The sequence below is a fragment of the Phascolarctos cinereus genome, unplaced genomic scaffold (assembly GCF_003287225.1).
Source record: "Phascolarctos cinereus isolate Bilbo 61053 unplaced genomic scaffold, phaCin_HiC Scaffold_726;HRSCAF=1367, whole genome shotgun sequence".
Classification (NCBI taxonomy): domain Eukaryota; kingdom Metazoa; phylum Chordata; class Mammalia; order Diprotodontia; family Phascolarctidae; genus Phascolarctos; species Phascolarctos cinereus.
The window spans coordinates 404527995-404549002 of record NW_027556098.1 but is presented as its reverse complement, the minus strand read 5'-3'; the positions used below and the strand labels follow the sequence as shown (position 1 = coordinate 404549002).

The following is a 21008-nucleotide window of genomic DNA, read 5'->3' as shown; positions in this document are numbered from 1 at the left end:
AAAAGAGAGAAGCTATCTGGGAAGTCAGTCAATAAACTTTTATTTTTGTTGTTTAGTCATTTCAATCATGAAACTGAGACAAACAGTAGTAAGTGACTTGGCTTGCCCAGGGTCCCATAGCTAGTAGGTAGTCTGAGGCCAAATTTGAACTCAGAAGATAAGTCTTCCTGACTCCAGGCCCTGGGGCTCTATGTGCTATGGTGCCACCTAGCTGCCCCAAACATTTATTAAGGGCTACTGTATACCATGTACTATCTTAACTAATAAAAATACAAAGAAAGGTAAAAGAGATACAAAGAAAAGTAGAAGACATCCCCTGCTCTCTGTTTTGAGAAATTTCAGGATCCTTATGAGTTATTGCCAATAAAAAAGCCAGCGCAGAATACATACAGACAGGTAAACAGCAGCTTACTCATTTAAGAATGTGACACTATCAGTGGGTGACAGACGTGCATGCCCCATTGCTTCACAGAAGGCATCTATCCTGTGTTTCTAAGTATATAAGTATAATTGGCTCTTTTCCCATCTTCCCCTTCTGGTGCCCGCCTTTCTACTATATACTTTCCCCTATACGATCATTATTCATTGATAGGTACTACTGGCAATCAAAGCTAGCAACACAAAGAAATTTAGAAGGCGAAACCCAGGTATGTTATATGTGCTTCTGCATAGGCCCAAGTAACTGTGGGCCATGAACAGATTTCTTAAAGCTTATATAATCTCCAATTACATCAGAAAAAGAAAGGAAAAACACGTAATTCTAGATTATAGCCAATAACACTGCCATAACTCTGATGTAGGCCCTCCTCACCTCATAGCTGGGCTATTGCAGTAACTGCTGTTGGTTCTGCCTGCCTCAAGTCTCTTCCCGCTCCAATCCATCCTCCCTTCAGCCCTTCAGCCACTAAAGTGTTCTAAAGTGCAGGTCCAATCATGTCACACACACTTGTTTCTTCTTTGCGTTTCACACTTTTTTAAAAAAGATTCATTATTTTATTTTAGCTTTCAACATTCACATCAACAAGATTTTGAGTTCCAAATTTTCTCCCCATGGTCCCCCCCAACCCCAAGACTGAATACCCTTTCCCCTAATCTGCCCTCCTATCTCCTTCCCCTTATCCCCCTCCTTTTCTATTTTCCTGTAGGGCAGGATAGATTTCTATACCCCATTGCCTGTATATCTTATTTCCCAGTTGCATGTGAAAACAATTTTTTAACATTTGTTTTTAAAACTTTGGGTTCCAGATTTTCTCCTTTCCTCCCTCCCCACCCTCCCTCATTGAGAAGGCAAGCAACTTGATATAGGTTATACTTGTGTAGTCATGCAAAACACTTCCATAGTAGTCATACTGTGGAAAACTAACTATATTTCCCTTCATCTTATCCCGCCTCCCCCCTCATTTATTCTATTCTCTCTTTTGACCCTGTCCCTCCTCAGAAGTGTTTGCTTCTGATTACCCCCTCCCCCAATCTTCCCTCCCCTCTTTCACCCCCCCCTTATCTCCTTCCCTCCTGTTTTTCTGTAGGGTAAGATAGCTCTCAATACCCAATGGAGTGTGTATGTTATTCCCTCAAAGCCAAATCCTATGAGAATAAGATTTCACTCATTCACCCTCACCTTCCCCCACTTCCCTCCACTGTAAAAGCCTTTTCTTGTCTGTTTTATGAGATAATTTACCCCCATTCTACCTCTCCCTCTCTCTTCCCAATATAATCCTCTCTCACCCCTTAATTTTATTCTCCAAATATCACCCATTCATCTTCAACTCACCCGGTGCCCTCTATCTATCAGTCTATCTGTACATATAATTTTTTTCCCCTCTACCTACCTTAATACTGACAAAGGTCTCATGAGTTACAAATATCATCTTTCCATGTAAGAATGTGAACAGTTCAACCTTAATAAGCCCCTTATGATCTCTCTTTCCTGTTTACCTCTTCATGCTGCTCTTGAGTCTTGTATTTGAAAGTCAGATTTTCTATTCAGCTCTGGTCTTTTCATCAAGAATGCTTGAAAGTCCTCTATTTCACTGAATATCCACTTTTTCCCTTACTCAGTTTTGCTGGGTAGGTGATTCTTGGTTGTAATCCTATCTCCTTTGCCTTCTGGAATATCATATTCCAACCCTGTGGTCCCTTAATGTAGAAGATGCTAAATCTTGTGTTATCCTGATTGTGTTTCCACAATACTTGAATTGTTTCTTTCTGGCTGTTTGCAATATTTTTTCCTTGACCTGGGAACTCTGGAATTTGGCTACAATATTCCTAGGAGTTTTTCTTTGGGGACCTTTTTCAGGAGGTGATCGGTGGATTATTTGAATTTGTATTTTATCCTCTGGTTCTAGAATCTCAGGGCAGTTTTCCTTGATAATTTCTTGAAAGATGATGTCAAGGCTCTTTTTTTGATCATGGCTTTCATATAGTCCAATAATTTTTAAATTATCTCTCCTGTATCTATTTTCCAGGTCAGTGGTTTTTCCAGTGAGATATTTCACATTGTTTTCGAATTTTTCATTCTTTTGGATTTGTTTTACAATGTCTTGATTTCTCATAGTCACTAGCTTCCAATTGCTCCATTCTGATTTTTAAGGAAGTATTTTCTTCAGTGAGCTTTTGGACTTCCTTTTCCATTTGGCCAATTCTGCTTTTGGAGGCATTCTTCTCCTCATTGGCTTTTTGGACCTCTCTTGCTATTTGGGTTAGGCTATTTTTTTAAGGTGTTATTTTTTTGAGTATTTTTTTGGGTCTCCTTTAGCAAGCTGTTGACTAGTTTTTCATGATTTTCTTGCATCATTTTCATTTCTCTTCCCAGTTTTTCCTCTACTTCTCTTACTTGCTTCTCAGAAACCTTTTTGAGCTCTTCCATGGCCTGGGACTGATTCATATTTTTCTTGGAGGCTTTGGATGTAGGAGCTTTGACTTTGTTGTCTTCTTCTGGTTGTATGTTTTGATCTTCTTTGTCACCAAAGAAAGATTCTGTGGTCCAACTTTTTTTGTGCAGTTTGTTCATGATGCCAGCCAATTACTTGAGTTTTAAACTCTTTGTTAAGGTAGGGATCTGCTTCCAGTGTGGAGAGTGTACTGTCCCAAGCTTCAGGGTTTTGTGCAGCTATTTTCAAAGATACTTCTAGGGACCTGTAAGTTTTCAGTTCTTCCAGGGTGGTATGATCAAGGGAGAGGTGTTTACTCCTTTCCTGGCCTGTGCTCTGGTCTGTGAGTGACCACAAGCACTCTTTTTTGCCTTGGGACTGTGAGGAGGATTCTCTCTATACCACCACTTACAAGCTCCACCACTCCAGCGCTCTCCTTGCCCCAGAACTGCAACCCAGATCCAAGTATAGGCAGAGCAAGAGAATCCTGCCTCAGCACTAACAAGGAGATCCCTGCAATCTCGCTCTCATCAGCCACTGGATTCCTCCTCAGTCTGTGGGCTAGAAGCTCAGTAAGCAGCCATCACCCTGGGCTGCACAGGGCCTGGGGCTGGGACCAAGCTTCTCTCTCATCTTCATCATAGACTTTTCCTACTGACCTTCTAAGTTGTCTTTAATGTTTGTGGGTTGACAAGTCTGGAAACCGGCACAGCTGCCCGTGATTCAGTCCTCTGAAGCCTGCTCTAGGTTCACTGAGGCCTGTTTTGCCTGCGTGCCCGCACCGAACTGCATTTCTCTCTCAGCCTGGCATGATAGACCTTTCTAATCAACCATCCAGGTTGTCTTGGGCTGGAAATTTGTTTCACTCTGTCTTTTGGTGGGTTCTGCTGCTCTAGAATTTGTTTAGAGCCATTTTTTACAGGTATTTGGAGGGGTTTGGGGAGAACTCAAGCAAGTCACTGCTTTTACTCTGCCATCTTGGCTCCACCCCCACACACACACTTAAACTCTAGTGGCTCTATTGCTTCCAGAAGCAAAAATAAAATGCTCTGTTTAAGATGCTATAGCTAACAAGTAGCAGAGTGGGATTCAAATTCATCTCTTCTGCCTTCCAATTCCATGCTCTGGAGCTTTAAGAGTCAGAATTAGTAAATGCCAATAGATATTAAAAGTAGAAGCATCTATATCTGTAGCAGATACATTGCAAATTTACTGTTATGAAATCGTAGCAGTTGATCACGAAATCGTAACGTCTTTTCAGTATAAAAAATAAGAAAAAGTTAAATCAGATCATGTTTCTGAGCGCTCTGAATATTAACGCATCCCATACGGAAGGCCCGAAAGATAGACAGCGATATAGTCTGAGTTATCATTCCAACAGGTCATCTCAACAAGCACGCATTGAACACCTGTTATGTGCAGGATATATAGATAGGTTCCCTGCATTCAAAGAGTATACAATCTTCTGGGAATAGGAAGAAAACAAATACAAATGATGTAATATGACATTGAAAATAGTAGAAAAGAAAAAATACTATTTGACTAACTTTTGTAAATATAGGCAAAGTTGTAGCTTAGGCCTTGTCCTTTTTTTCCCTAGCCAATATAGAAAGTATATCATAATGTAGCTGAGGATAAAATTACTTTATTGTTATTCCTAGATGGATCCTGTAGTTGAAGAATATTGGCCTTGGATGTTGTTTACATCCTTATTAAAGATGTAAAAGAAAAACAATAGGGGCAGCTAGGTGGCACAGTGGATAGACCACCGGCCCTGGAGGAAGGAGGACCTGAGTTCAAATCCAGCCTTAGACACCTGGTATTCACTAGCTGTGTGACCCTGGGCAAGTCTCTTAACCCTGATTGCCTGAAAAAGAAAAAAAATAAAGAAAATATTTATGGGGAGAAACATCTCTTAAAATGCTAAATCAATTATTTTAAACTACACTGGAAACTGAGATAAGGAGAATAAATTACCTCTAGTACCATAAATTCACATTAAAATGTACTTAGATTCTCTATTTAGGATTCCTTATATAGCTTTTTATGTTAGTTTTCGCATAGCTTCTAGTAAATGTTATCACTATGTCTATAGAAAAGCATAAGCAGGTAGCTCAGTGATATTTTGCCATTGTGAGTAACTTGTGATTTTGGAGGCATATATGGAATATGTTAATATTTAGAAGTTTTCATCCTATAATCTGACCTTATGTTCTGGGTTTTTATCTTGAGAAGATTCAACAGAGATTTTATGTTATGTTTATAATGATTCCTTAATCACAGACTTCTAAGCAGTTAGCAGTAGTTAACAAATCAGTGAAATTCATCCTTTGCCTGCAGCATTTGTACTTAACATCCTGCTATTTACTATTTCTGATCTTTTCTACATTTGGACAATCTCATCCATTCAACAAGTTTTTTACTAAGTATTTGCAATGTGAAAGGCATTCTTTCAGGTTCTAAAGTTAAAAGGAAAAAAAAGCAATTCCTATCCTTAAAGAGTTTTCATTCCACAGGGATCATATAAAATGTAACTTGATAAATTCAAAATAATATTCAGATTTATAGAAAGTAATTTCAAGTGGGAAAAAATGCTACCAACTTGGAGGAGGGGTGGATTTGGGATCAGGAAAGATTTTGTGGAAAGAAATGCTTGGGCTGCACTTTGAAAGGATTTAGTAATTCCAAATGGCTAGCATAAGTGGAAAACGCATTCACAAATTAAAATATTAATAAAATGAAACTATATACATAAAATAAAGCATACATATAATTTACCCATAATCAAATGGGTTAAAAAAAAGTGCTCTGTTTGGCATTTGTTACCTGGTCCCCCTCCTAAATTTCCAGTCTTTTTATACCTGACTCCCCAACACATAATCTTCCACCGAGTGCCACTGATCTCCTGGCTGTTCTACAAACAAGTCCCTCCATCTCAGCTCTGGGCATTTTCTCTGGTTATGTCCCTTGTCTGGAACACTTTCCCTCCTCTGCTCAGCATCCTGACCTTCCTGACTTCCTTTAAGTTCCAATTAAAATCTCATCTTCTACCAGAAGCCTTCCCTAACCCCTCTGAATCCCTGTGCCTTCCCTCTGTTATTTCCTGTTTATTCTGTATGTAGCTTGCTTTGTATGTATTTGGATGTTGTCTCCCATTAGATTGTTAGTTCCTTGTGGACTATCTTTTGCCTCTTTTTGTGTTCCCAGTTCCTAGCACACTGCCTGCCTACCACATAGTAAATGTCTCTTGATTAGCAAATGTTTATTGACTAATTGCTTATCAATTACCAGGAGGAGAAAGGAATTTACAGTTGAGACAGGTGAAAGTAAAGATTAACATTACAAATTATGCTTACAAGATTTCTATTTCAAAGATAACCGAAGAAGGAATGTAACAACAGACCTGGTTTAACAAAAATTCCAACAAGAGAAAAGTCTGTGATTTACTACCACTAAGTGGCTTCCATAAATTCTTTTTACACTCACGCCTCCCCAGGTTTCTTATTCCCATGGAAATAATTGAAAGCCTTAGGAAAAGCTCAGCTGGTTATGGGACTTTCCTCATAATTAAAGTAGCCGTGCTGGACCCAAAATAATAATGGAGAAAACAAATCAAAAACTCCCACGACACTATTATAGATACATAAATATATGATTGGTGATTGTCCTTCTTTCTCGAAGAGGACCAAAATGACATCACCATGTTGGAGTCAAGGTACAGTCTGTCCAACTGTGGCCAATCAGACCAGTATGAGCTTAGAAGGCTCTACCACAGGTCAGGCATAAATAGTCCACAAGAATATTTGGAGTAGAGATATCTCTAAATTTGAACATCTCACATTTCAAGCTACTGCAATTCTGCTTTACTCATAGAGCATAGCACCTTCTATGATGCAGGCTCGCCATGCTGGGCTGTCCTATGCCAGCATCTCCCATGTCATGTAATCTATTCCAAAGTTCTATAGAGAGACCTTGAAAGTGTCCTTGTATTGCTTTTTCTAACCTCCATGTGAGCTCTTGCCTTGTGTCAGTTCTCTGTAAAATAGTCTTTTAGGCAAATACACGTTTGGCATTTGAACATCTTGGCCAGCCCATTGGAGATTTGCTCTCTGTAGGTGAGTTTGAATGCTTGGCAGTTTAGCTCATAAAAGGACTTCAATGTCTGGTACCTTATCTTGCCAGGTGATCTTCAGCATCTTCCTAAGACAATTCAAATTGATACTGTCCAGGTTTCACAGCATACAACAGTGAGGTCAGCACAATGGCTCTGTAGACCTTCACTTTGATAGTCAATCTAATACCTGTTCTCTCCCACACTTTTCCTTCAGAGCCTCCCAAACACTGACCTAGCTTTGGCAATCTGTGCATCAACCTTATCATCCGTGTGTACGTCCCTGGAAAGTATACTGCCAAGGTAAGTGAATTTATCTACCGTATTCAAAATTTTTCCATTTGCTGTAATTGATGGTTCCACATATGGATGGTGCCTTGCTGGCCACTGAAGAACCTCTGTTTTCTTGGTGTTAATTATTAGGCCAAAATTAGCAGAAGAGACAGAGAACCAGTCCATACTTTGTAGCACCTCAGCCTCAGAGGTTGCCTTGAAACTACAATATAATCTGCCGTCTCATCATTCATATGTTTTCAGTGAACTGAATTTTGCCTCATGAATTAGCTGTGATATGACCAAGAGTTAGCTAGAGACAGATACAAATGTAAGGTTAGACAGAGAACCCTACCTCTGCTTGGATAGTTCCAGTTTTTCCTAACTGGAAGCACAGAGCAATTGTGACTAAACTCAGAACTTTTTTTTTTACTGCAGATATATAATATTTTGTTTTTTCCCCAATTATATGTTAAAACAATTTTTAAATATGTGTTTCTCTTTTTAAAGTTTTGAGTTCCAAATTCTATCCCTACCTCCTCTCCCCCTTCCCTGAAAGGGTAAACAATAAGATATAGCTTATACATATATTACATGTGCAGTCATGTAAAACATTTCCATATTAGTCATTTTATATAAGAATGAAAGAAAGTGAAAATAGCACACTTCAGTCTGTATTCAAACAATATCAGTTCTTCCTCTGGAGATGGATAGCATGCTTCATCATTAGTCCTTTGGGATTGTCTTGGATCATTGTATTACTGAGAAGAGCTAAGTCATTCACAGTTCTTTTTTTTTTGGTTAGGTAATGGGATTAAGTGACTTGCCCAGGGTCACACAGCTAGTAGATGTTATGTGTCTGAGGCTGGATTTGAACTCAGGTCCTCCTGAATCCAGGGCTGGTGCTCTATCCACCACAGTTCTTTGGACAGTATTGCTGTGCTGTGTGCAATGTTCTGGTTCTGTTCACTATGCATCAGTTCATGTAAGTCTTTCCAGGTTTTTCTGAAATCACCCTGCTTGTCATTTCTTACAGCACAATAATATTCCATCACAATCATAGCCATTCCCCAATTGATGGACATCCCTTTGATTTCTAATTCTTAGCCACCACAAAAAGAGGTGCCATAAATATTTTTGTACAAATATGGTCCTTTTCCTTTTTTTTTTTTTGGATCTCTTGGGGATACAGACCTAGTAGTGGTATTGCTGGATCAGAGGGCATGCATGGTTTTTCAGCCCTTTAGGCATATGAACTTGAAACTTCTCAACTAAAATAAACATCCTAAATTGAAGAGAAGGAAATCTAGGGGACTTTAAGGGCCATTAAAATGAAGTAACTATTGTAACAGGGTGTCCATTACGCTGTGATAGATAGATAACCAGCCTTTGGGTCAAGAAGACCTGGTTTAAAACCCTGCCTCTGATACTAGCTATGTGTCCTTGGGTGAGTCATTTAACATTAAATGTGACGCCATAAAACTAAGGAACAGTTAATCAGCAAACCTATTATTACTATGTGTTAGGCACTGTGCCAGGAACTAGGGTTACAAAGACAAAAAATGAAACAATCCCCGTTCTCAAGGAGTTTACTTTATAACTGAGGAGACAAGATGTCAATGTGCAATACACACACACACACACACACACATACACACGTACATATAAAGTGTATGCATTGTGATAAGAGAATTTCTGGCTCAGGTTTGTTACTGCCATTTACTTAAGATGAGCAGGTCACGTTAACTAGATAGAATCTGCAAAATCAAGCTGAAACATCAATTCTAGCCCCTGGGCGAGCTGGTTAGCTGTTTTGTTCAGTCTCCCTGCAGATTTACGGCTTGAGATATCATCTATAGGGGAGTGTTTCCTGGCTAGTTTCTTATTTTACTTGAGATAGATCTCCCCATTCTGCTACCTGTTCTTTGGTTGGTGAATCATCACCTTCCCTTATTGAAATTTAATTGTACCATCTTGCTACCATAACCATAACCTATATAAGATCGCTGAAATTGTTGCTCAGGAGTCACTGATTTTTGTACATAGTGAGTCTATGCTCTGAGCATGATAACGTGGTTTTTAATCATATCTCTGTGTCATTGATTATATAACTGGCAGCAATACCTATTAGCGAATCCTTGGACATTTTTTGTCACAACATAATAAAATAAAATAAATTCAAGCTAGAAAAGGGGAGGGGAGGGCAACTAGATGGTGCAGTAGATAGAGCTCTGGCCTTGGAGTTAGGAAGACCTGAGTTCAAATCCGGCCTCAGACACTTGACACTTAACTAGCTGTGTGACCCTGGGCAAGTCACTTAATCCCCATTGCCTCACCAAAAAAAAAAAGAAGGAAAAAAAAGGGATAGTACTTGCAATTGGGGAGATCAGGAAAGGCCTCCTGTAGAAGATGATGCTACACTTGTGTCTCACAGAAAGTGAAGGATTCTGTGAGGCATTCATAAGGAAGGAGTGTATAGCAGGTATGGGGTACCTCTGGGCAGACATGGAAATGGGAGATTGAGCATGTTTGTAAAGGAGACAGTTTGGCTAGTATGGTGGAGGTGGATGGATCTTTGTGATGTGAGTTTGGGGAAAGCATGTCTTCCTCAGAAAAAGTAACCTCTGAGAAGGAGGAAACTGACTTCCAGGGTTATGTAAATAGAGACCCTCAGGAGGAGTCGAACCATTCTGTCTTGTAGGAAGGCTCCACTATTTTGGAGATCTGTTGGAACAAACCTGACCTTAAGGTACTTCCCTGACCCCAGGGCTTACACATTTCTGCTATATTACATTCTATAACAGAATGCTGCAGATTGGCTGTATGTTGATTGATTGATTGATGTTCTTAGCTAACCTCAAAAACGATAAAAACCCAATCTGTACTCTAAAAAGCTGAAGCATTAGCCCAAGTGGTCTTCCTGGGTGCCTTAATACACTGCTTTCTGTCTGGCTACTCACTTCTTGACACCCAAATGTCAAGTGCAGTCCTCAAAGTGGGTGAGATTCTCCTTGGACTCTCACGCCCCGGCTGGAAAACTCCCACAACACTAGACTGAAGAGTATAGGAAAGCGAGGAAGGTACAATAAGTCTAGAAAGATCGATTGGGCTCTCAAACCAAACAGAGATTTTATTTTACACTAGAGGCAATAGGGACTCACTGGAATTTATTGAGAAAGGGACATGGTCAGATCTGCCCTTAAGAAACGTTGCTTGGATTAAATTGGGGAGAGACCTGAGGCAGAACATTTAGAGGGGGCCATTGCAGGTAACAAGTGTTGAGTCATTCGATTCCAGTGGTGACCACGCCAGTAGAAAGATGAGTTGGATAGGAGAGAAATGTTGTGGAGATACAAATGACAAGATTTGGTGATTGATTGGATATGAGGGATGAGAGAGTGTGAGGGTTTGACTAAATCATAAATCCTTCCTGTGTCTTTACACACGTAATACTCCACATGATGCCCCTGGAGAAGGTTCCTTGGCCCTGTGGGGAATAGGAAAGGGGTTTCAACTCCTTGGACATGGGCAGCCCTGTGTGCCTCCTCCTGAAGATAGGGGGCTGTATTCAAGCAGATTGGCCAGTGGGCCAGGAAGACTATCCTACTTAATAGAAAACTATCCTGCTTAAACAAGTGATTCCACTTTCTAGCCCTAGCCCTTCTTCCTTCTCTAGAGTGTGTGGCTTGGAATTTTCTCTGGGGCTTCTCCTCCTACCCAAGCAGCAGCAATGGCATTGAACATCCCATGCTGGCCTGAAGCTGGATCTCAAAGTCCCACCTGTCTCTTTTTCTGAGCATGGATCTAGGCCATCTCCAGTCGTCCTGATCCGTATCTGACCACTGGACCCAGATGACTCCGGAGGAGAAAGTGAGGCTGGTGACTTTGCACAGCCCTCCCTCACTTAAATATAATTCACTCGCAAGTCATGGCATCGTCTTCCTGATGTCATGGTCCAAACCATACAACATGGGTTCAGAAATGGATTGTTCCTGCCTGGGAAGCAACCTTGTAAGTTTGAGAGGTCAGGAAGTCCTGAGGAATTTTTTGCAACTCTGTCCTTCTTGGAGAGGATGATTGACCTTGATTATGAGGATTTTTGGTTTTCCTTTTACTGTTGGGACTCAGAGCCATTCCTCCTGTAATACTAATGGCACCTGACCAAAACTTGTCCCATGGGATGTAAGAATTTACTTAGAGCCTTGAACACTGCTTGGATAAGAAGCCAGAAGAACCTCAGCTGTCCCTGGCTCCTGGCTCTGTTATTGTTGTTGTTCAGTTGTGTCTGATTCTCTCTGACCCCATTTGGGGTTTTCTTGGCAGAGACACCAGAGTGGTTTGTCATTTCCTTGCCCAGCTCATTTTACAGTTGAGGAAACTGAGGCAAACAGGATTAAGTGACTTGCTTAGGGTTACACAGCCAGTAAATGTCTGAGGCCAGATTTGAACTCAGGCCTTCTTGACTCCAGGACCAGCACTCTGTCCTCCCCCAACTGACCTAGTTTACCTGTGGAGTTTATTTGATGGAGTTTTTTTCTTTTTTCCTTAGGGGATGTATAAGACTATTACTCTGTTCAACTAAGGGTATTCAACTTTTAAGACACCAATCTATGGATCTATTTTCTCTTTAACTTTTATGCCCTTAAGAGGAATGTACAAGATTGCAATATGTAAATGAATGACTTCTTTGTCATTCTGCCTTAATTTTGCCTATGAGAAACCTTGTTGTTGTTCTAGAAGAGGACCAAAAATACCTGATAGAATCCTAAAGATGATTCCAGTTTTCTCTGAGGCCTGAACCTGTCTTGGAGCATAATAATAAAACCTAACTTTTTAACTTCTATGATTTCGCACTGTGGTAAATCTATATTTGGCAGCGACTAGCCCCTGCGTGAACTCAGAAGTGATGGGAAGCAACCATGGTCAAGATGAAATGAATGTTCAGCAGTCATGTAAAATGTGCCATATTTTTCTATTGTACATAAGAGCTTCTTGGGAAAGCACTTTGGGAGTTATGGGTTATTGTTTTAAGTCTTTGTCAGTGAGTATTTATAAGTTCTTTGTGTTTTAACCATTTCTTTTGTGTGGAGGAAATAGCTAGCTGTCTAGGCATGATCTACTTAAATACCTTTCTACTCACTTTTGGGGAGCCCCTAGACCTGAGCCAAGGCTAAGTGGACTCTGGGGTGAAAAGAGCCAGAGACCTCAAGAAAAATGACTTGATTCCTGTCTTTAGAGGCCAGCATCCCTCAGGTCTGAACCAGATCCAGAGCTGATTCCAGAGGGAATTCTCTATATCCCCCCTAGGCCAACCCAGGTCTACGGTTACACTATTAAGACCAAGCAGAGAATTCTTATTTTAACACAGCTGATGAATTTAAGCAAATGTTGAAATCATCTTGTATATGCTTCTTAATGTGAGGGTGGTCTCCCCAAGTGTCTTTAGCTCAAGTTCCCACTGTGGAGAGACTAAAAGATAAAGATATTGAAATATGCAAATGTGAAGTAGATATATCCTCTATCTATCCATCTATACGTATGTATGTATTTATATGTGTGTGTGTGTGTGTGTGTGTGTGTGTGTGTGTGAGAGAGAGAGAGAGAGATAGTCAGACCTGCTCTTTAAGAAGATCGTGATTACAAAGGAAAATCAAAGGTTAGTGGAAAGAAAGATTTAATGGGTTTTTTCCCTTTTTAAGTTCAAGGGCCCCCTGAAATCTATCCTTAGATGCATTGCTACATCAAATTGTTAATGCCAAAGGTAATATTCACTGCCACCATCTCTTAATCATCCCAGTAATATGATTGCATGCCCACCCTTAAGATAGTGTAGATTAGGTTGAGCTGAGCCGCATCTTAAGTCCCCATTCTAGAATCTTTCCTTGGAAACAAAGGCATCTTGAACCAAACAGCAGCCCCTGATGTCCTTACTCCTTCTGTTGGGATGTGTGGTGTGAAGGGCCAAACAGCTAGAATTAAGCAGTTTTCCTTGCTCAGATTGCCAAGGGTGGCTGGCATCTCATGACCAGGCCTTACAGTCTCATACTACCTCTCCCCCCTCTCCTCTTAAAAGTACAAAAACCTTTTTCATGGGTTTCTGGGTGGGGAAAATCTATTGTACTCTGCAATCATGGGACATCCCCCAGGGTGGCACGTTTACTACTTTATTGAATTAAAGATGCTTTATTCCTCCACTTATGACTTTGATTTTGTCGAAATATTTTGGAGATACCCTGTCTCCTAGAGCTAAGGCTCAGCAAGAAAGCTGTGCACTGAGCTTAGCATAATAACAATCCTTTGAACTTTGGAATGACCTCACCCTCTAGCAAACTGTATTGCTTCAACCAGCACCAGGTTTACTGAGGGATTTAGCTCTCCCTATTTCTCATGGCCACCCGTCACATGTTAACAATCCCTGTTCCTTGTAACTGCCAGGTACAGTACTCCTATTCCTGTGACAGAACTCTGGTTCTGTACCCTGAAGAGTAATCATGACCCCCAAGACATGAGAAATGACTATTCCTCTGGGACCCAAGGACATCTGTATTGTCCCAAGAAATGCCAACCATAAGAATAACTCAAGACCTAAAAATGATTATGTCATGGTCCAGCCCACTTGTGGTTTTTGTGTATATAAGACTTGCTTTTGGTCCTTCTTCTGTCTGTGTCCTGACACACCTGTCTCTAGCCTGCTCTGTTTCGGCCCTGGCCATCCACAGGTTAGAGGCTGGTTCCAGTCCAGTTGACATTAGCTGGTGTCAGAAGTGGAACAAATGGACTTTCTGGTACCAGTGGGAGTGGACTAAGCTCACTGGAGATTTATTTCTCTGGAGTCTGACTCCCCTTATCTGGTGAGTCCTCTGTCCTTTGTTCCTGCTCCAATTCTAGCTCAGCCTTTGATTGAGCTTGCCTTTCTTTGTGAACAACACTCCAGAACCCCTCTTTCTGGACCTGGTTCATCATGGATCACTCTGGTAAGGCCCATTTTTTTGCACATTGGTTAATTGGCTTAATTGAGTGCCTTTGGGCTTTGTAATCACTTATGCCTCTGGTTTGTGTGCCTCTGGAACTGTTTGAAATTGTTGTTTTAATTGCACACTTTGTTGTTTGTTTTTGTCTGTATCTGTGTCTTTGTAAGATGCAGAATATCTGTCATGTTTGTGCTATGAGCTGGATTCTCTTACCTTGAAAGATTTAAGATGGAGCCAGCCACAAAAACTTCTAAGGCTTGTAGCTAGAGAGAATACTGAGAAGATTTCATAGATGAAGCAGTTGCCCCAGAAAGCAGGACTAACTCCCACCTTAGACTTTCCGAGGGAGATTAGATTATAAGAAAAGAGGAAAAGCCTGTAAGACAACTTTTTTTTTCTGTTATTACGATACTGGCCATATTGGAATTACAGAAATACAGTTAGATAATTAAAGTTGTAGAACCACTAAAAACATCTTAACGGATTCTGGAGGTTTTGAGATTAATCATTAAGGAGCTTGACAATTAGTCATTTTAAGACTGTAGAAGAGAACTCCTCAGACTTTGGAGTACTTACAGGAACTCACTCTCTTCTGAAACATCTTAGTAAGCTTTTAGGTACTACTCTGTAGAATTTGTTTTAAGGAAAAAATAAGGATTAAATCTTATAAAAGTTTTAAAAAGCAATTGGCAAGATTAATGGCTTTATTGCTCTAGGGCATTGAAGGAAAGGTAGTTGGCAGAAATCCAGCAATGAAGAAAGTAGGGAAGAGACACCTGCAGGCAGAAGCACCCCCTCCCAAGAAGGAGGACTTAACATGCTGGACCAAAGACAAGTCTTATATACATAAAAACCATAAGTGGGCTGGACCATGACATAATCATTTTTAGGTCTTGAGTTACTGTTCTCATGGTTGGCATTTCCTTGGGACAATACAGGAGTCCTTGGGTCCCAGGGGAATAGTCATTGTCTCAAGTCTTGGGGGTCATGATTACTCTTCAGGGTACAGAACCAGAGTTCTGTCACAGGAATAGGAGTACTGTACCTGGTAGTTACAAGGAACAGGGATTGTTAACATGTGATGGGTGGCCATGAGAAATAGGGAGAGCTAAATCCCTCAGTGAACACCTGGTGCTGGTTGAAGCAATACACTTTGCCAGAGAGTGAGGTCATTCCAGAGTTCAAAGGAATATTGTTATGCCAAGCTCAGGGCACAGCTTTCCTGGGCCTTAGCTCTGGAGAACAGGGTATCTCCAAAATGTGTTGGCAGTTTATTTCAGGACTTGACATTAAATACTGGCAGTAGTGGGATTCATCAAAGATTACATCTTACATGGTCCCCAGGAGTGAGCTTTTGGTACTAACATGGGCTCCTTGTGCCCAGTCCCCAACTGACCTCTCCATTCGACCAGTAAGGACCTAATCATGCTTGAATATGGACTCCCATCTTTAATTGAAAATTGGTAAAAAGACCCATGGGAAATCAATTTGGGGTTTACTTTACCTGGCTTCCCGAAAGGGCCTGCACTCAGTTTGGTTTAGATATTTGCAAGTTTTTGGAACATTGACAATCATTTTGAAAATTTGATCCCTGAAATTGCTGGCCCCAATAGAGTTCATTCTCATAGAGATAAAATTAGCTACTTCAAAATGTCCCTTGATGAGGCAGAGTCAAAAATCAAATACCCTGAATAGGATTCACTTTAACCAATGACTGTTAGAAGCCAGTAAGAGGGAAGCAAAATCTAGGCTTTCATCCCTCCAAGAAAATATTTTAAAATTTTCAAAATTGAAAAAAAGGCTGAATCTAAAATATTTCTCCTCCAGGAAGGATTAGGTCAGTTGGAATCTCAAAAGAAAGAAAATGAAAACCAAAATAAAATCTCTCAGGCACTGTGATGGACCTAAGGGAGAGTCAAGAACTTCTGTGTTAGCCATCTATATAGATATAGATATAGATATAGATATAGATATAGATATAGATATAGATAGATAGTCATTTAAGATCAGTTGAGCCCCAATAAAGGCCAAAAACCTGAATTAATCTTTTCTCTCTGAGTGAACTAAGAATGCTTCTTTCTGTGTCAACAGCTGAAGCTAACCAAGAGCATTCTTCTATTTATGACCACCAAGGTGCCTTCAACCCAGACACTAGCTTGAATAATGGGACTTTTCTTATCTTGGTATTTTATGTACACATGCTATGTTGTGTCACGTTAATGGAAAAGGAAATGGCCACTCTCATCCAGATCCTCCTTAGACCCCTCCTCCAGTCACCCCAAACTGCTTGGCCACTCCTGGATCCCTTCCACAGTCTTTCTGTGTATAAGGTCCATCTTGTCTCTATTAAGGGTACTCAGATTCTTATATTCTAGCCACTGATCATATTTTTACAACCTAGCCAATAGCTCACAGTTGCTCAGATTCCTTAAGAGTCTGGCTAATATGACTGATCTTTAATAAACCTTGTCTTTGGCTGAAAGAAGACTTAGGTCAAATTCTTTAGGGCAGGACCCGCATGTCATGATCTTGGGATCCCAGCACCCCTAAATCTCTAGACCACATCATAGGGATTTTCAAAATTGTCCAATCTTCGAGAGAAACCACTGAGGCAGAGCTCTTAGCCAATGACACTCTATTAAAGGGTCTGTGGCCCCCTCTAATGAAGTGGACTTTAGATCTTCCTCACGATCTGAGATGCCCACTTCCTCCAGAGCCTTAGTAGCTGCTCCACTGGGGACCCAACTGGCCAGTTCCAGTTGGGTAATTTTTATCCTTCCTTCCTTCTTCTCCCTCTGTCCACATGGGGAATCATACACTTACATGTGGGTGCTCTACCCAAAGGAATATAAATTTTAATTACTTAAACCTTGTAAGCTATCTTGAGGTTTGGGGGCTAGATTTTTTCCCCGTCTTCCTCTTTATTTATTCTATCATTTTTTCCCCTGAAAAACTGGGGTAATTAACTCTTCTGTCCCATGTAGTTTCATTTATTATTTCTAGAAATAGAGCCCTGGAAAACCAGGCTTTGATAAAGCTCATTGGTATTCAAATGGAGCTATTTGACTATACCTTTCACTGATTGGCCTATAAATAGGTCCCAGCCCAAGCATCCCTTGATCATTGTTTGGGTTTTGACGGCTTTTGATGAGTGTAAATAGTAACTGTTTCTGCTTTGGCCACAAACCCTGAGGGTCTTCCCCTTTCAAGATAGATTTTTTTGAACAGGCAAACTAAACCCATCTTTTGCCTCATTTCTTGCCTAGCTTTAAATTACTGAATCACTGAATGGGTGTTGCCTCAGAAAAATAGACCTGGAAAAGACCAGGTCTAAAAGACTTAAAAAGGCCAAAGTCTCCCACATCTTCAGCCATCTCCAGTCGTCCTTGATGAGGTGTAGAGGTTAGGGGTGCTGGAGCCCCAAGATCACGACACATGGGTCCTGTGTGAAATAATTCAACCCAAGACTTCTTTCAGCCAAAGACAAGGAGGTTTATTAAAGATCCGCCATATTGGCCAGACTCTTAAGGAATCTGAGCACCTGTGAGCTAGTGGCCAGATTGTAAGAAATCTCAGCAGTGGCTAGATTATAAGAATTCCAGCATCTTAATGGAGACAAGATGGACTTTATATACAGAAAGACTATGGGAGGGATCTAGGAGTGGCCAAGTAGTCTGAGGTAATAGAACTTCAGGGGTGGCCAAGGGAGAATGGAGCCTAGATAGGATTAAGGGTGGGAAATGGCTGGGGCCACAGGGAGGTTAAACAATGGAGGGCCAGGCTAGGTTAAGGGTAACAGAGATTGGGCAAAGCCACAGTGAAAGCCACTTGATGGGTTTATAGCCTCAGGTGAATGCCAGAGATTTGTCCATGTGGGAAAGTCCAGGATTTTTCCTTTTTGGGATCCAGATCCTATTCTCATCAGTCCTGACATATGTCTTGCCACTGGACTCAGATGACTGTGGAGGAGAAGGTGAGGCTGGATGACTTTGCAGTCCTGCCTCACTTAAATCCATTTCACTTGCAAGTCAAGACATCACCTTCCTGATGTCTTTGATTCTCTTCAAGAACTAAGGATGAACAACAATTTATATACCCAGATAATACAGTTAGAGCAGGCCAAAAATAGAATCTGATTGGTGGGTAGACCACACAAAATACAGAATCCCATTGGTTGACAGATGGGCTAGTGAGCAGATCTTAACAGTCCTATCTTGACTTTCCAGGAGTTCTACCAAAGTCAATAAACAGGCTCGTAGGTTTGGGCTGATGGGTGGATGTCAAAACATCAACATGGGCCAACGGGCGAGTAGAAGGGCAGGCCTGCAGTCTGGCAACCATGGTCACTCATTGACCAAATGCTCAGTCATCTCCCCATATTGAGCAATAAAGGGATGACAAGGGAGAGAGAGGCCACAAAATAGCTGGGGCGGGGGGACTTTCCATGTAATTGAGTCACCTCTGCCAAACTGGGCTAGGTCACCATAACAAGGAACAAGGGTAGAGGTTCTCTGGTTTACAGGGTTTCTTAAACTGTGGGTCACGACCCCACATGGGGTCAAGTAACTGAATGTAGTGGTCCTGAAAAATTTGGCAACAGTAAAAGGTTTCCAAATGTGCAACGACCAAAAATTAATTCAAAATCAAATGTTTAATGAGTCTGAGGTGCTTCTGGCAGCACCTGCCCATGTTGCATCTCGAGACTTCACTGCAGCCTTGATTCTGAACACCCAACATGCTTACTTTGCACCTCACATGCTGTCATGCTATACAAGACCGATGGATGCTGCCAGAAACACCTTGGCTCAGATTTGAGACTGTTGTATGTCATAAATTGCAGTGTTTTTACTGTACATACACTTTTCTGCTCTTACAGAAACACAATAGTTTAATTACAGAAAATAAAGGCTTTTAATATTTTCCTGCCATCATTCCTCAGCATGTGTCAGATTAGTATATCTTTGGATTGTATTGTGTTAGGCTCTTTGATTTTTAAAATTGCTGCTTTCTCCTTGTTTTACAGAAACATAAGTGTTTAATTGTAGCAAGTAAAGACAAAAGCCCTTTAATAACATTTCTCTACCATCCCCACTGTATGGGCATGTAAGTGTGAATATCAAATTTTAAAATTAAGCACAAACAAATGTAATTTCATAAACTAAAGCTAGCATTTACTTGAGAAATTATTAGCAATATTTATATTTTAGGACAAAAATAATTTGCAGTTATGGATAAGTGGCTAAATTTAGAGAGAAGAGGTAAAAATACAATGTTGCAGAGTCTTTGCTACCAGGTTGTAGTACACCTAAATTGACAAGAAAAAGAAAATATGTTGAATCAGTTTTGTAATATGGACTTACTTCTGATAATAATGATGGTGTGGAAAAACCTCTTTGCTTAATTAGTAATGAAGTTTTGGCTGGAGAGAGCATGAAACCAGCCAAACTAAAATGATATCTTAATACCAAGCAGGCAGTATACTGCAATAAACCAAAGAAGTATTTTGAACAATTTTAAAATCTTCAAATAAAGAAAAACAATGTTTTGACAAATTTTTTGCTGTCACTGAAAAGTATTAACTTACATGTTATAAAACTTCTTATTTAATTGCAAAAACTAAAAAGCCCGACATGATAGGAGATCTTGTGTTACCTACTGCTATTAAAATGTCAGAAATAGTTCATGGGAAAAAGTATGGGGATGAAATTCGTAAAATTCCTTTATCAATTGATACCATTTGCAAAAGAATTTCCGAAATTAGTAATGACCAATTTCAGTAGCTTGTTACCAAGGTTAAGGGCAGCTCAAAGTTTGCAATTCAGTTAGATGAAACAACTGATATTTCTGACATGGCATGCTTGTCACTTTATGTAAGATATGTTTATGAAGGAAGCATATAGGAGTAATTATGGTTTTGTTACCCTTAGGAAGGGCACACGAGAGGGGAAGATATATAGCTTAAAGTTGATGAATTTTTCACAAATGAAGGTTTACAGTGGAAAAATTGTGTTGGAGTCTGTACAGATGGTGCTGGCACAATGATGGGTGAAAATGTTGTATTTGTAGCAAAAATTAAAGCTGGTGCCAATGGATATATCACTTTTATTCACTGCATGATCCATCAGGAGACACTTGTAGCCAAAAAAAAATCACCAAAGTTAGATGTTGTGCTTCCAGATATGATCAAAATCATTACCTTTCATTAAAAGCCGTGCCCTTACACTTTCCACACAAATAAAGTCAGATCTAAATGATTGGAAAAACATCAGTTGCTCATGGGTAGGCTGAGCTAATATAATAAAAATGACAATTCTACCTGAGCTAATTTGCTTATTCAGTGCCATACCAATCAAACTACCAAAAATTATTTTATAGAGGTAGAAAAAATAATAACAAAATTCATTTGGAGTAATGGAAGTTCCAGAATATCAAGGGAACTAATGAAAGGAAATGCAGGGGAAGGTGGCCTAGCTGATCCAGATCTTTAATTATATAATAAGGCAGCATTCATCAAAACTACTTGGTACTGGCTAAGAAATAGAGTGGTGGACCAGTGGAATAGGTTAGGTATGCAAGACAACAGTAGTCAGTGACTATAGTAATCTACTATTTGATAAACCCAGAGACCCCAGCTTCTGGGATAAGAACTGACTATTTTGGGGCAGCTAGGTGGCACAGTGGATAGAGCTCTGGCCTTGGAGTCAGGAGAACCTGAGTTCAAATCTGACCTCAGACACTTGACACTTACTAGCTATGTGATCTTGGACAAGTCACTTAACTCCA

General features: G+C 40.3%; 1 long non-coding RNA gene across 3 annotated transcripts in view; it reads left to right on the top strand.

Annotated features, from left to right (window-relative positions):
* Positions 1-21008, top strand: part of LOC144454243 (uncharacterized) — a 46865-nt gene that overhangs the window by 2814 nt on the left and 23043 nt on the right. For all 3 annotated transcript variants that reach the window (XR_013482570.1, XR_013482569.1, XR_013482568.1), the window contains exon 2: positions 7199-7284. This is a non-coding gene — a long non-coding RNA (uncharacterized LOC144454243). The remainder of the gene's footprint in view (positions 1-7198; positions 7285-21008) is intronic.